The sequence below is a fragment of the Symsagittifera roscoffensis genome, chromosome 5 (genome assembly GCF_963678635.1).
Source record: "Symsagittifera roscoffensis chromosome 5, txSymRosc1.1, whole genome shotgun sequence".
Taxonomy (NCBI): domain Eukaryota; kingdom Metazoa; phylum Xenacoelomorpha; order Acoela; family Convolutidae; genus Symsagittifera; species Symsagittifera roscoffensis.
The window spans coordinates 61719997-61735400 of record NC_087066.1 but is presented as its reverse complement, the minus strand read 5'-3'; positions in this window follow the sequence as shown (position 1 = coordinate 61735400).

Here is a 15404-nt window from a genome sequence, read left to right as displayed (position 1 = left end):
GGTTGTGAAAAAAGATCTCACATAAGCGTTATCTTTCCAGGGTAATTGTAATTACACAAGTCAACTTTTGGTTCGTTTCATTGCAGAAGAATGCAGAAAACGACTTGAAATTTTGATTCATTTTTAAGAAGCTTACGCTTTGTATCTTTTTCCCCATCTTTTTTTGTCCTGGAAGCAGGTTCTGTTAAATTTTAGGTCTCTAATTCAAAATTTTATGAAGTTAACCTTACAGAAAAAAATCAAAAAATCGCGAAAAAGCAAAATTGGCCTTTTCATTTTCCACTTAGGGTAGAGTCGATTTTGTCATTGTCTACCTACTTGACTTTTTTGAAGAAATTTGATAAAATCAAGCTGCAAATGGTCAAAAATTTCCAAATCTACAGAAGGTAACGGAATTAAGCCTTCTCTGCTTGATGTTTTGTCTTGGTATTTAAGGTGTAGCTTACTCTTTCCTAATTTTGATTGTAATATTTTATTTAAATAAAAACTACCATTTTCGAAAAACTTTTGATTCGGTTTCCTATTTTACTGATATCTTCTCAAAATCAATGTTTTAATCAAAATTTTTTATTTAATTGGTAAGTCGTAATCATGGCTTCATGTTGGTGTGTCGGTTTATGCGAAATTTTTCTCAGATTTGATGATAAAATTTTTTAAACGGAATAAGCACTTTTGAAAAATCGTGATTCGGGTCATGATTTTTATTTATTTTTTGTCATTGAGGTGTTTTTTCTAAAATTGTGTATTGCTGCCATTAGAACATTACTTTAGCTTTGTTTTACCATGTAATTTGTTGGTTAAATCTCCTAAAGCATTTTTTTACATTTGCGCAAAAACAGTGTCGAAATTTTTTCATGGTGCAAACACTATGCTAGAGTTGCGTGTGCTAAAATGTGTGCAAAAATTATAATAATTTTTGTTATTTTATGAGCGAACATTTTGTGAAATTGATTTAAGTTTTTTAATCATTTTTGCGAAAAAACTTCGTAAAATTATGTGCCAATTGCTAAATTAGTTTGATTTAACAAACGAGTGAGGTGAAAGGTTTCAAGTAACAAAGTTGAGTACGAGGAAGAAAGCATTGAAGATTCGAAGAAAGCAGATACGTCAACACGATTCTTGCGAGTTCTGAAAAATCAACTCATTGATTTGAAACAACATTTGAAGAGAAATGTAAAAACTTCACCTGTTTTTGGATTTAACAGTGGTAGATTTATTTTGAGTTTGATCAAGTCCTACCTCATCCCCTATTTGAATCGCGTAGGAACAAGAAACATCAGTCATCAAAAAAACAAACGATTTCAATTCCTTCAAGTTTAAAGATGTTCAATTTCTCGACGAAAGGAAGTTTCTGGGTGGGGAAACAACTCTGGAATCTTTTTTGAAAGCCTATAAAACTAGCAAAACGAAACAATTCTTTCCCAGTGAGTGGTTTAAAAACCCAGACAAACTTGATTTTCCCGAATTGCCACCGTGTGAAACCTTTTTCACTAAACTTAGAAACAACAATCCTCTAGACAAAGTTTTCATCGTTTATGAGAGCTGAGAAAGAATGGGCTTGACGAACAACAAGCACACAAAACGCTTCAAATCAAGACTGTGCTTCCATCTTGGTTGAATGATTTTAATTACTTACAAGAGACTGTGTTCAAAGACTTTTTGCAGTGGGCCATTTTAGAAATGACACGGTTTTATCATAACAAAGGAATTGGTTTGTTAAAAATTGGACTTACACTTCTAAATCTAGCAAACATTGGTCTACATAAACCTTCAAATTACAAGTTTTATCCATTTTTCGAAAGTGATAATGATTTGTGTGAAAAAAAACGAGAAGACCTGACCGATGGGCCCACCAATGTAATTACTCGAAAAACTGTGGTTGATAAAACTTTCATCAGAAACTCATCAAATGTTCGTAAATCAATTGTTGGAATTGATTCCAGTCAGCTCTACCCTTCTCAATGTGTCAAGATATGGCAACAGGACTGACACGAGATGGGATCTTGATACTGATATGCAGAAGTTCAAGGCTAGACGTAATGGAACTCGCAATTTTGAGAATATGCTCTTGTCTTTTCACCAGAAAACAAGACCAGAATGTAAAAATGAGAGCCTTCTACAATCTGGAAAACAGAAAAAAATCGACTGTTTCAATGTGGATGGTTCTTGTGATCACTGTAAACAGTGTTCGAAGCAATGCGATGTAATACAACTTCTGTTCTTGTCCTGAAACTCGTCCCTGCTTAACAGTTCAGAAAATTGAGCGAGCAAACAATAAGAGAGAATTGGTTAATATGAGACGGGAATACAAAAGAGAGAAAGGAAACAAAGTTGAAGAAATTTGAGAGTGTGAAGGGTGGGAAAGATTCAAAACCAATGACAAGTTCAAAAATCATGTCAGAACTCAATTTTCTTACAGAAGACGTCTTTCAGACTCCCTTCTAGTAAAACTAAAAGATAGATATCTTTTTGGCTATGTTCACTGCATTTTAATTGTTCCAAATGAACTGAAATCAAAATTTGACAATTTTCCTGCAGTTTTCAAAATTAAAATGAGATTGGAAGAAATGATATTGAAGACTCACTGAAAAACTATGCAATCGAGAATGGAACGTTAAAACAACTTCAAAGAAAGCTGATATCTAATTTAATGCTAGAAAATGGAACAGTTGTAACTCCTATGTTCTTGGAACTTGGATTGCAGTGCACCAAAATTTTTCGTTTTGTTCAGTACACTCTACGAAAACCTTTCAATAATCTCGTTCAATCAGTGGTTGATGCGAGAAGAGAAGGAGAGGAAAACCCTCTATCACGCGTTATAGCAGAAACATTGAAACTTTTGGTTAGTTACTTCTATGGATATCAGATCATGAATAGATCCAGACATACATTCAATAATTATCCAATGATGAAAAAAGTCATTATGCATTCAATGAACCACTAGTTAAAAGACTGAAAACAGTTGAGAAAAATATAAATGACGTCTGAGAAAAACTTATATCAGTTGAGAAAAACCTATAGAGTTGCTGAAATCAACCATTGAAGACAGTGAACCCATCATTGTCGGACTTTTCTTACTGCAGTATGCAAAGCTGAGACTGATGTTGCTGTATTAAAGTTTCTATTAAATTTGAAGATTTGGGGATGGATACAGACTCGCTTTACTTAGTTCTTGTTAAAGAAAATTTATACGACTGTATCCAACCAGATAAGAGAGCTGCTTGGGAAAAAATGAGGAAAAATTACCGCAGAGACACTTTCAGGGCCGATGCGAAATCTATTTTTTTTCTCGAGCATGTTGAAGTACGCATAAAAAGCATAACAAACGGGGGCCGGGACTTCTCGAAGAGGAGTTTAGCTCAAAGCAAATGCTATTTGTGTGTAGCAAGACATATTGCTGCTATGACAACAAGTCCAATACGTTTGCTACTATGACAACAAGTCAAATTTAGCAGCAAAGGATAAAACAAACGGGTTCTAGAAGGTTCTGGAGACGGTCCCATGACAAAGTACAGCAGCTTACTCGATGAAGCAGTTAACCTTACATCTAGTAACAAAGGATTCAGAACTGTAACATTTATGGTGGCCACATATGAGCAAATTTTGACGAGACTTAGTTATTTTTATCCAAAAAGACGAGTTCATGATGATGATGTCCTACTATAGTGTTTCTACGATATTCAAGGGTAAATTATTGAGATTAACTTAATATACGTTTTATATTTCTATAATGAGTTTATACTTTCTTCGTAATTTAATTTTTTTTCTCGAATTTTTTTTTCGAAGTTTCTCCTAGTTTCAGCATAGAAGGAATACATAGCTTGGAAGACCGGAAATCTATAACGTACCGGATATAGATGATGTCTTCTATGTCCACCTATCACTTTAGCCTCGACATCGACTACTTTTATATAAAATTTTTGGTTCATCGTTTTCAAATGAGACCATAGCGTTTCGGTATCAATCAACAGATTACCAAGCTCAAGTCACATTCATAGACAAATTTGTTTTTCGTCTTAAGTCCTCATTTGGTCAAAAGTCTAACTGCCAAAAGTAGTATTGCGAATACTACATGGACAAAAGACCATTGACTATTTTTTTTTTTCAACTTGAATACGACCCGCTTCCAAATTGAAGGCTGAAGCCTCTGTTCACTAAATCAGACACTTTAAGCTAAAGCCTCTGTTCACTAAATCAGATATTGACTGAAATATCCTTATTAGGACTTATATTTCTTGTTTTGAAAATAACCTATTTTTTAACGACTAGTCCAAAGTTTCTCATTTTTTATGCTCAGTTTTTCAATTTGGCGTTGATTTTTAACACGTTCCTTTTAACTGTAACACAAAACACGATGGATTAAAAAATTTTAGTCTAACTGGCTATCCGAGATTTTTGCTTGCTTTGGTTAGGCAGAGATGGACCTTTATTATTGTTCATCATATAAAACGCCGGGAGATTTAAAAAGACCAGGAAATCAGATAAAACACCAATAAGAGAGAATTGAAGGCTGCAGTTTAAATCAAAAGGGACTTATTAACAAAAGATAATTGATTTGAAAAATCGAAACAAAGCTAGTTGACAAATAGCTCAAGATGAAGACAGAATGAAGGAGCAGGTGAAACCTGGGTACTTTGTTAGTTGAATCAGCCGCCGGTATATGCTTACGAGCAAAAGGACTGGCCCGAAAACCTCACAGTGTTTCGTTTTGCTCAGTCAGCAGCAAATGTATCAAATTTTCAACGTCAGCTTTTCTCAAAAAAAATGTTTCTTCTTTTCTGTTTTTACAGTTTTTTAAAATTAGTGTATCGAATCAAAAACGATTCTTGTTTTTTTTCCTTTAAAATACGATCAGTAAGTAAACCGAGATCACAAAGAACACATTAACTAGGGACCAAAGATCAACGGGCAAATCCTCACAAGACGCACAGACGATTTAAAAAAAGTACATACTGAAGCTTGCGTTGAAAGATCACCACCACTACCAACCTTAGTAAAAAGATCAAATAGTAAAATGAGATAAGGAATGAATCCCCTTCTATCATAGATTTATTTCTTTGAGCTGTTCAATTTTTTTATATAAGCTAGAATCCTGTGCTTCATATTTATCAAGCTCATTAGTTCCTACTTTTTTCTAAATATTGTTTCTATGATAGCAATTGTCAAGAAAATTGACGATCTTAGGTGAGAATTATAATTTAGGATAGATGACTAAACAACCAACCAGTAAAGATTGCTTAAAAGAACTGGTGCGGACCGCAGCAGAGAACTATTTCTTTTAAAAATCCTTTTTCCAACAAACTCAAAACAACTTATGGATTCCAAAAAAAAAAACATGTAAATAATAGGAACTGTAACTGTTAGTTTTATTCTCAAAAAGCAAGAGACAAAAGTTGTTTTTCGATTGAGACACAATTTAATTGTATTCTATTTGCCAGAAACTCCTAGCAGAATTCAGAGGAAACGTACCCCTTACGCTAACAGTCATCAACGATATTTTTTCATCTCCAGGACATAAAAGAAGGCTTCACAACTGACATTAGCTCATGAACTTAACTAATAACTAATATTGTAAAAGTAAATGAAACTTCTGAGAGACTCGTTCACTGCCTAAGCCACCTAGTAGGAGACAACTTGATGTCAAATTATCCACTAAATACATTTAGAAGCTTCAGTTTGAACTAAAATCACTCTTTTTGGCTGAATTCTATTCGAACAAAGTGCTCAAAAACTTAATAAATATCTTCATTTTTTTTCAAAGAGTTTAAATGTTCCTTTAAGCAATCCAAGAGTATCTTAATTTTTATGATAAACTGAACTCTTCATCACGTATATAATCAACCCTTCAGGTTTGTTGCTATTATTCTAATCCTTCAACAATTATCGAGGCTTAAGCTCAATTTTCTATAATTTTTGTTCATCTTGACCCAATTTAACGTATAATAGACCTAAATTATTCACCAGTAAAACTACCATTACTAAAACTAAGAGAGGAAAAATTGAAAACCAAAATGTAACGGGTGTTTTTTTTACAAAATCTTTGATCTTTTATGACACATTTTGAAACACAAATGAACCACAAAATAACGCACTAAAACCAATCTTGAACGTTAACTACTTAGAAGCTAACCAATCCTTAATTTCAGCACCAGATTTCACAACAACAACTAAAGCTGAAACTTCCATTTTATTGTTATGAAATAAGTTCCATATGATAGTTGAAGCTCTAGAAAAGTGATTTTTACCAACCAAAGTTTTAGGTTTCAGTTTATGTTTTAGTTGTAAGTTTAAACGTTTCAGCTAAAGTAAGTGTAACTTCAGTTGAAAGTTTTGAATATTTGTGAACTGATTTGGGTAAAACAGCAAAAGTTGACTTGGTAAAATTCAAAAATGCATACCATATCAATCCAAAAACCTGGTCCTAAATGGTAAGGTTATGTTAGATGTAGGTTTCAGAACACAAAATTTGAGTTTTTGGTCCCAAAACTGAGCTTCAAACGTCGAATTTTGATTTTTTAGAGAAAACTAACACTGTTAAAACCCAAGAAACCAAATCAAGTTTGAACCTTCAATTCGTTGGCTGAAAGGAACGTTTCAGATATAGTGTATTGGTTTTTGATACACTAATTTTGCATCCTCAGTCGAACGTTTAAAAAAAATAGGTTGATAGTAAGAATCTTTGATGCTAACCACTTTTTCCAATTTTTTCCAATAACAAATTTTTTCCAGGTTAGTTTAGGCCCCCTCCGACGTTTTAGGGTGAATTTTCAATTTTTTGGCGGTTTTTATTGCTGGAATAGATATATATTTGAGATACCAACCTGTTTTTTTGTTTTCAAAACTCTAAAGCCAAGTTATAATACCCTAGTGTCAATTCAAGAAATTTTAGTGTCCACCTCTGAAAACTACATTTACGCAAAAAATTGAGATTTTGATGTTACAAACAAGTTCATAAGCCCATATTACACTACACTAGCTATCGAAAACCAACATTTTATTAACAGAATTTGAGAGAACATAGTGTTTTTAAGTTTGAGATTTCAAAAACATGGTTTAGGATGCCAAAAATTAGGTTTTCTCAAAAAATTTTTGCAGGAAAAAAGATATCGAGCTAAACTAGAGCCTATAGACAAATTGAAACAACAAAGCTGTCACTTTTAAAGACTATAGTTTCAGGTTTCAGATCATAGTTTCAGTGAAAAAAAACTCTAAACTTTTACAAAAAAAAACAAAGCTTTAAACCAGTGATAACCTCAAAAAGTATAAACTTAAAATGTTAATCATAAAAAGTGCATCAATAAACTCAGAAAAAAAATCATTTTCTTTATTATGAACTAACTCTGAAAATAGTCAGCGGATACCAAGAAGTTTTAAATATCCTAGTACACACGAAACAAATAATTATTTCGCTCAAAAAAAACGAAAATGATCACCGTCAAAAACAATGTCAATACATTTTATAAAGTTGACATGAGCACATAAAGTTTCAAGCTAAAAAAGGAAGAAAAACCTCTGACATCATATATTATATCATCAACACTGAAAAAGATGAAAATAGTATCTTATCAGAACACCACAACGGTGATTAACATTAATTATGCGTTCATTTTCATCGATACCTCCAGAAATACACACAATTCTTCGAAAAAGAACAAAGAAAACACTTTGTATACCTCAAGAATGTAATTGCTTCATTTCCAATTGCTTTTTAATATCATCACACTCCCAAACACGAAACCAAAAAACTTGACAGCTTAGTTTCAGGAACTGATATTTTTTCCTCAACCATATCGGAACTACCCAAAAAAACTCTAAACAAAATATTGAGATTTAGGACTCAATAACCTTGAAAAGGTTTGTTTTCAAATTTTGCTAATGATTATCTAAACAAATACTTTTGTCTACAAAAAGATATCAATTACTATAACCATTTGTACAAAATAAATAAAACAGCAATTAACTGGAAACAAAAATTTAAAAGAAATCCACAAAAAATACAGCGTAAATTACCAACTTACAAATCGTTTATTTAACCATTTTGTCATAATCATCCATAATAATCATAATAATGTACTAACAAAAATAATAACGTATTAACCATTCTTTCATTTTAGCCAAGTTTCAAGAGAAAAAAATAGAAATGGTGAACGTATTTGCATATCTAGGTTTAGCTCTCGAAAAATATCCCGGTCAGAACCAAATAAAAATACAAAAGATTTTTCAATTTTTTCCCCATAGAATTTTCCTTTGGCACTAGAACAGCAGGACCAGTTGAAAATTAAGACGCAATGATAACAGACAAAGTATTTTATCCAGTTGAGTAATGACAGGTTCAGCCATTTAATGGTATCAGCGATTAGCAGCAGGTTTACCTTCGAATGATATGAGAGGTCAGTTTATAAAATGGTTCACTGATGATAAGGATAAGTTTAGAAGACGAATAGAAGCAGTAAACATAAAAAGACAGCCTGATGAATTCATCAAAAATCTCATCCAAAGATTAAGCATCGCAGTAGGTCTTGGATGGCCTAAACTAACGTATATTGATTAATGAAGAACAGTAAGAAATTGGTTATTTTTTCTGCGCAAGAAGCACGTCAATTCCTAATTAAGAATCTCGCCACAACTTGGAAACAATTAAAGGATCACATAGCTACAAAAGACATAGCTACACAAGCTTTGCAGTAAGTAGTGAGTTTACTGGAACAGCCTCAAGTAGTGTTGATAATAAATTAGAAATAGAAGGAGAAAATGATCAACCTAAGGAGTTAACAGGATTAATGAAGGATCATAAAATAAATGCAATTTTTGATCGAAATGAACCTAAAAACAAACAAAGCCAAACCCGATTTTCTAAAATGATTTCGTAGGTCAGGTCATACTGTCAGTGTTGGTTTTAAGTACATAGATCACAGGGATCAAAACAAACCGAAAGCTACCATAATATCGAGAAAAACTTTCAGACACTTCCAATGGGAGATCTAGGCCTCGTTAAGAAAATAGTTAAAACAATCGATTTAACCACTACAATCAGCGGAATAACAACAGCAACAGCAGACCATACTCCTCATAGTTTCGAAAGTTCTTTGATAGATCAGATAATTTTGATAGATCTCGATCTCCATGTTTCGGATCGAGAGATAGGAATTTCAAAAAAAAAATCTTCACAAGAAGTATAACACAAAATCAAAGAAACTACAATCAAAATAGGAACAGAAGCAACTCTATAAAACACAATACCAAAACAGACCCGACGACAAAAATATCGTCTCTTGCATTAACCAAGCAAACTCTCTAGGTGATTCAAGAGGAGTTTCTAGAAAAAATTGCCGGGAAAAATCCTAAAAAACAATTTAGTGATTAAAAACATGGTTGTTAGAGCATTGATGAAGGCGAAGAACTTGCCGTAAACTAGAACAGTCTCCGCAACATAAAAAGTCATAAATATATAATAATCTAAATCAACATCCCGTCGGAGACAAAAACGAAATAACGGCCTGGAAACCCAAATTTTAGTAAAAGTTGTAGCAACGTGCTCATTTTTAAATTATGATACTTATTTAGAATACGCAGAAAATCAAACGTTAACACTTACTAAGGCACAATCCAAAACGGTTGCTGTTAATGGACAAAAGTTTAAACTCTTAGAATTTACAAATTTTAACGCTATTTTTGACAGTAAGGTGATTTTTCTGTAAAAATTAGTGCATGGGTGGCGGCAAAGAACGGATGTAAATTCAATAAGTTATGCATGGATTGTATCTCTAATTCAACTAAAAATATCGACTTCTCAACACAACAACTAAAACCTAAAAGGTACCTAGGAGTATCAGTAGCTACCAGCATTATAAAAAGCAAAAGCGATCCAATTTGGGTGGTTATCAAATTGTCTTTTAGGACCAAATTATAACTTAAGCACCGAAATCAACTTGTGTCATTTCAATGTTCCCGACAGACGAAGTTTTTAAAAAAGTAACATAATTCAAACTTGATAAAGACTTACAACAAAAAAAATTAACACCATGTAACCATAACGAGTTAGCATGTTGTAACGAGTAAATATTTGTAACCATGACGAGAAAACTTTACATGATGTTAAACAACCCTAAAGAATCGATAGTCTTCATATCCAAAGAATCAATAGGTCAATTTTTTTAGGAAATACCATTGATTTTTTGTGGAAGTTATGTTCAACAAAAATTAACATCTTGATCATGTTTTTCATGTTGGCGAACAATCAAAAGATCAACTATTTTTCAAAAAAAATTCCAATTATACACATTATAAAAACTCAAAAAGGAAAAACAAAGAATTTCTTAAACAAAGGGACTGTATTATACTAATAAATACGAACAGGAAACAGATTTTAGCAAAAATTAAAAAAAAACTAAAACACAAATCTGAGTTAAATTCTAATGGGTGCGGATGATTTTACAGATTTCGGAGATTATACATCTGAACTTCACAATTTTACAACCTAATCATTCCTCAAAAAGTTAGCTTCGACAACTCGTCAAAAATGTGTTCTTTTATGATAAACTTTTAAAATGTCTAAATAACTAAGTCAGGACATCTTATTCACGAGGGAAAAGAAAATCGCAGTTGGGCCCCTGTTTGAGAGTTTTTACGGACTGTATTTGGTGTAAAAGTGTATCTGTGTGGACTAAAATTTTTGTTCCTTTCCAGCACACGTCAATTCCACCCTAAGTTATTTAAATATAAGCACATGCGTCTCTTTTCCAGTCACCCCTTTGATTTTTTTCTGAAATTCAATATATGGAAATCAATTTTCAAAGCTTTTTCTCGTTATATAATCTGCATTAAAACGTGTCAGCGTGAAAAAGTGAACAAATTTTTCCAAAATTTACTACACGCAAAATGTCGTGTGAACCATTTTTAAACAGCTTAGTTTTGAAGTTTTCCGAGGTGGGGGGAGGACTGGAAAAGAGCCGCACATGCTACTTAAAGATCGCAAAAAACTTAAGGACCCCGCACAGGCCAACTGTATCATACTGCAAAATTTCATTACCATCGGCGGGCGTAGCGAACTTTTACAAAAGTAGAAGCGACGTAATTAGTGGGGTGGTAGATGGTGGGGTGGTGGATGGTGGGGATGGTGTGGGGGGGGGGGGCGTTTGGTACTTACTCAGACTAGGCGCCCAGACGTAATCTTGAGGCACAAGTAAACAAGGGGTGCTAGTTTGAGCATCAACACTCCACGTAGCAGGCCATAGATTATGTTTTGTTAGGTAATAAGACACAATTTCAAGCATTGCAGTCCAAACTCCTTGTTTTTCATCCACATTAATAATTTGACCAATGCTAGCTCCCACGAAAACTTTATTCTCAATTTCAGGGGGGCTGTATCTTGGGATTTTGTCTCGAATAGCCTCAAGAAGTTGTTCCTCTTTTTCACCCGCTCTCAGTTGAGGCGACTGTTCTGTGGAGTTTTCAGTCACCATGTCATCAGGGATCTCAGTCGAGTTGTTGTATTCCTACACGAAGTTATAATAGAAACTCTCTGATTGAACTTTACTTAATTATGCAATAGAACACCATGCAAATGGCAGCTAAGAATTCATGTATCCGTGAGCAAAAAAAAACTGACATAACAGGTTAAACAGTGGCAGATTTAGGGTGGGGAGGATGATTCTTTCTAGAAGGGAAACAACCTTTCTGCCCAAAAGATCCCACTTGGCTTTTTCACATATTTTTCTCATCTTAAAAAATAAACGGCTTCACTTGGATCTTTTCGGCTTTTCAGGAGAGCTCAAAAATGTAATTAGTCCATCTAAACATAGTTATGAGTTTAAGCCTGAGGTAGCTTACTCATAGAGTAATTTTAGATAAGGTACACCGTCTGTTCGTCACGCTATCTTATTTTCGGCCGGATAGATTCGTTCAGCTTCTTAGCCTGATACCAATCTTAATCTTACTCTAGCATCTCCTAGTCTCAATAGATCTAGTGTATACTGGTATTTGCGGGTTAAGTTTTTGGAACTTGTTCCAAAGGAGATTAACTGTCTTCTAAGATTTTTTCAATTTGTTTTGGTGCTGAGACTACAAGTGGTTTCAAAACTACATCAATTGTCAGTGTTAGTTATGGATCATGATTGGTTAGTAAGAAATGTTTTATAGAGATAGTTCGATCAAGAATGTAATTGGTTATAAGTACTAGTTTTAAACTGATTCGACCCATCCGGGGCTTAGAGAGTTTTTAGTTATCAAAATGTTTATTGTAGTGAAGGATTGATGGAGAGGCTTCTGTTCTTTGGAGTATTTTTCTTTGGAGCAGGGATTGATGGAGAGGCTTCTGTTCTTTGGAGTATTTTTCTTTGGCGCGGTTGGAGCAGTGACTGCGTGAAGGAAGCAGAGATGTAGTTGTTTTCGTAACGAGAAGAAGGGCAGTTGTTCGTGTACCAGAATTGGGTCTCGTTGTATCATAGGTCGTCTTGAGTGATCTTGTCAAGATTTTTGATCGATGCAATGATGTTTCGATTCCGTTAAGCTTAGAGCAAGACTACGTGCAAGATGAAGTTTGACTTTCTGTGTGAAGTACCAAGTAAATAGGACCCGGTATGTGAGATCAACATCCAGTTCGCCATTGTTCTTATTTAATAGATTCCTTTGCTGCGATGTTGGGTGCATACTTCAAATCCTGCGAGGGTTGTGACTACGGCACGAACCAATAGACTTGCCATTCCAAAATGTCGTCGAGTTTTCATCTCTCTTTGCTGCTCGCTGCGTTTTCTCTAAGAAATCTTTTCACGTTGCATATTATATCTATATCTTGTTAATGAGATCAGTTTAAATATGACGTTTTTAGTTGTTTTCGCAAAAGCGTTTTTTAGTTTCAGTTATTTTAAAGAGTCGCTCACCCTAGGCCGGCTATAGAGCATACTCAGGGCGTCCTACTGGGAGGGAGTATAGTTTTACAGTCTCTTTGAGAAGAGTCTCTTTTTATGTTTAACTTTTTGTACTTTTTTATCAGGCTTTTTTATCTTTTTTTTTGTCTCTGGTTGTGTCCTTTTATCAAAAACAGATTGTTTTGTTTTAGGTTTTTCTTTTGGCGTTTTATAGTTTCAAGAGGTTTTAATAAACTTGAAAGTGGGTTTCAAAAGAAAACTTCATCAAGTTTTAATCTGGGCTTAATCTGGTCTGAGTACCGTGGGATTTTCTTATACATGCAGTTGGTTTTGTGGTGTTAGTAAGCTGCGTTTGTTAGCTTAAGCTTACTTATAAGTCCTTCCAACCGGGTTAAAGGAAAACAAGTTAGAGTTGTTATCAGCTACTTGAGAAACTTGAAATTCAATTATTAACAACTCTACGAGGGCGAGTTTTGCCAGTTTGGTAAAAAGTGTGTGTGAATTGTGGGCGAATAAAGCTACGTTTTAAATTTATAAAAGAAGCTCAGATAAAAAGGTTAGTTTCCTTGTAATTTGTTTTTTTTTTTCAATTTTTTGCTTTGAATTATTTGAATTTTACTACAGAGTTGTTTTTTAATTGCATTTGAGAAAAAACTCACTGGGTTGATTAATTTATTATGATAGTTAAAGCAAAATTTTTAAAGCTAGAAAAAGAGCTGATGATTTTTTTTTGGTTTTTGTTCTTTTAGATGAGTGATTGATGAAATTAAAAAAAAAATGAGAAATACATGATAGAATGGTAATTTTTTTGTTTTATTTGTTAGTTTAAATATTTATGTTTATAATTACAAGGGTTCTGCATCATAGAAAATTTCATGAGGAAGGTTGTTTTACTCGTGTCTGATGTTACGAGAAGTTTCGCGAGCATGCGGATTACGATTTCAGTGCGAAGCAGATGTCAGAGGAGTTCCAGCTATGATGTTAATTTCTTCGGTGAGTGTTGAGAATTCATGATATGTGTTTTGAATTAAATTATATAATTTGTGGTTGAATTTAGTGTATTGAATGTAATCTAGTAGGGTGATTTCAATGGGCTGTATAAATTCGAGGGGGAGCATAAGCGGGCGAGCGTCGTCAATGAGGAAAGTGTTGGTAAGTGGGCAGGAAGTATTATCTGTCTGATGGGATCATAGTTATGGAGGGTGCCGTGGAGATTAGTCGATTTAATGCAATAAGTGTCATTAAGAAATATGGTGAAGCATACTTTGATTTATTAAACATACAGCGATGTTGTGGGTTACTTGTTGGTGAGTTAGATGTGTAATGATCTTGTATAATTGTATAATATGTGTACGCGTGGGTTAGTTTCGTTCTTAACAAGATTTCATGCGAGCAGTGAATTTCGCGTTCGCTAGATGTGCGAAATGATTAAATTTGTTGAAATATGATTCGTATGCTTTGGTGTTTGTTAGCGCGAAGCGGTAATATAATCGAACTTTTTGTTTGTACTATCTATACGGAATATATGTTCAGATCTAATAAAAAAATTTCTGTTAATTAGTGTTTAGTATTGGGGTCGTCCTCATTTGGAGTGTCTTCCATATATCGCGTTTTTGCTTGATCGTAGTGATTGATTGAAAATCCGGTAGCGCGATGTGCAATAAACCGACTGAGAGTTTGGCTTAATCCGATGGTGGTGAATTGATTTTGATGAAGTGCAGTGGTCAGTTTATGAAGAGGAAGTGACATAGTACATTGTCATCAAGTGGTGTTTTCCGAGGGAAGGCTTAATGGGTTAGTGAAATGATAGTAGGTAGTCCAAGAGAATGTGGGAAACAGGAAATTTTTGTCAACGTATCAATTTTATTGGTTGTCGTTAGCGGTCGCATACTATGTAAATTGGGGGAAAATGAATTAAAAGTTCCATGATGTTAGTGTGTTGTGGATGGTGGGAATTTAGTTGGTATGATCGTGAACGGCTATTGAGAAATTGCTATGGAATTTTAGAGTGTTTTCGTTTAAAAACTCTATGTGCTCTGGTCAGTGGGAAATATGGACTAAATAAATTGAGGATTCGGATGTTGAGGCTGAGTTTGTTAGTTGGTCAACTGTAAACGCAATTTTTTTGTCTTGAAGGTGTTGTTATTGTGTTATAAAAATATCTAATTAATGCTCTAATTGGTTATTGGTCATGGGGCTAGGTGCATCGGGTTGGTTACTTGACATCGGGGAAACGATAGGGGTAGAATCAGTGTATGAAGAGGGGCAGGGAGAGGGTTCATTCGGAAGCTGGGAAGCAATGGGTTGGAAAGGTGGTTGCGAAAAGTTAGTTGGGCTGGGTTCTGAGTCAAGGAAGTAGTCGGGGGGTTTCTATATCTGAGTTTTAAAATTAGAGATGGTATTCAAAACTGTTTGAATTGTGTCGTCTGATTCCATGCGTGGTGAGTTAGAAAAAAACATGATAGGGGAGAAGAGATGAGGTCTGAGAGCGAAATGCGGAGGATTGGCGTTGGAGGTTAGATGGATAGAAATGGCAAC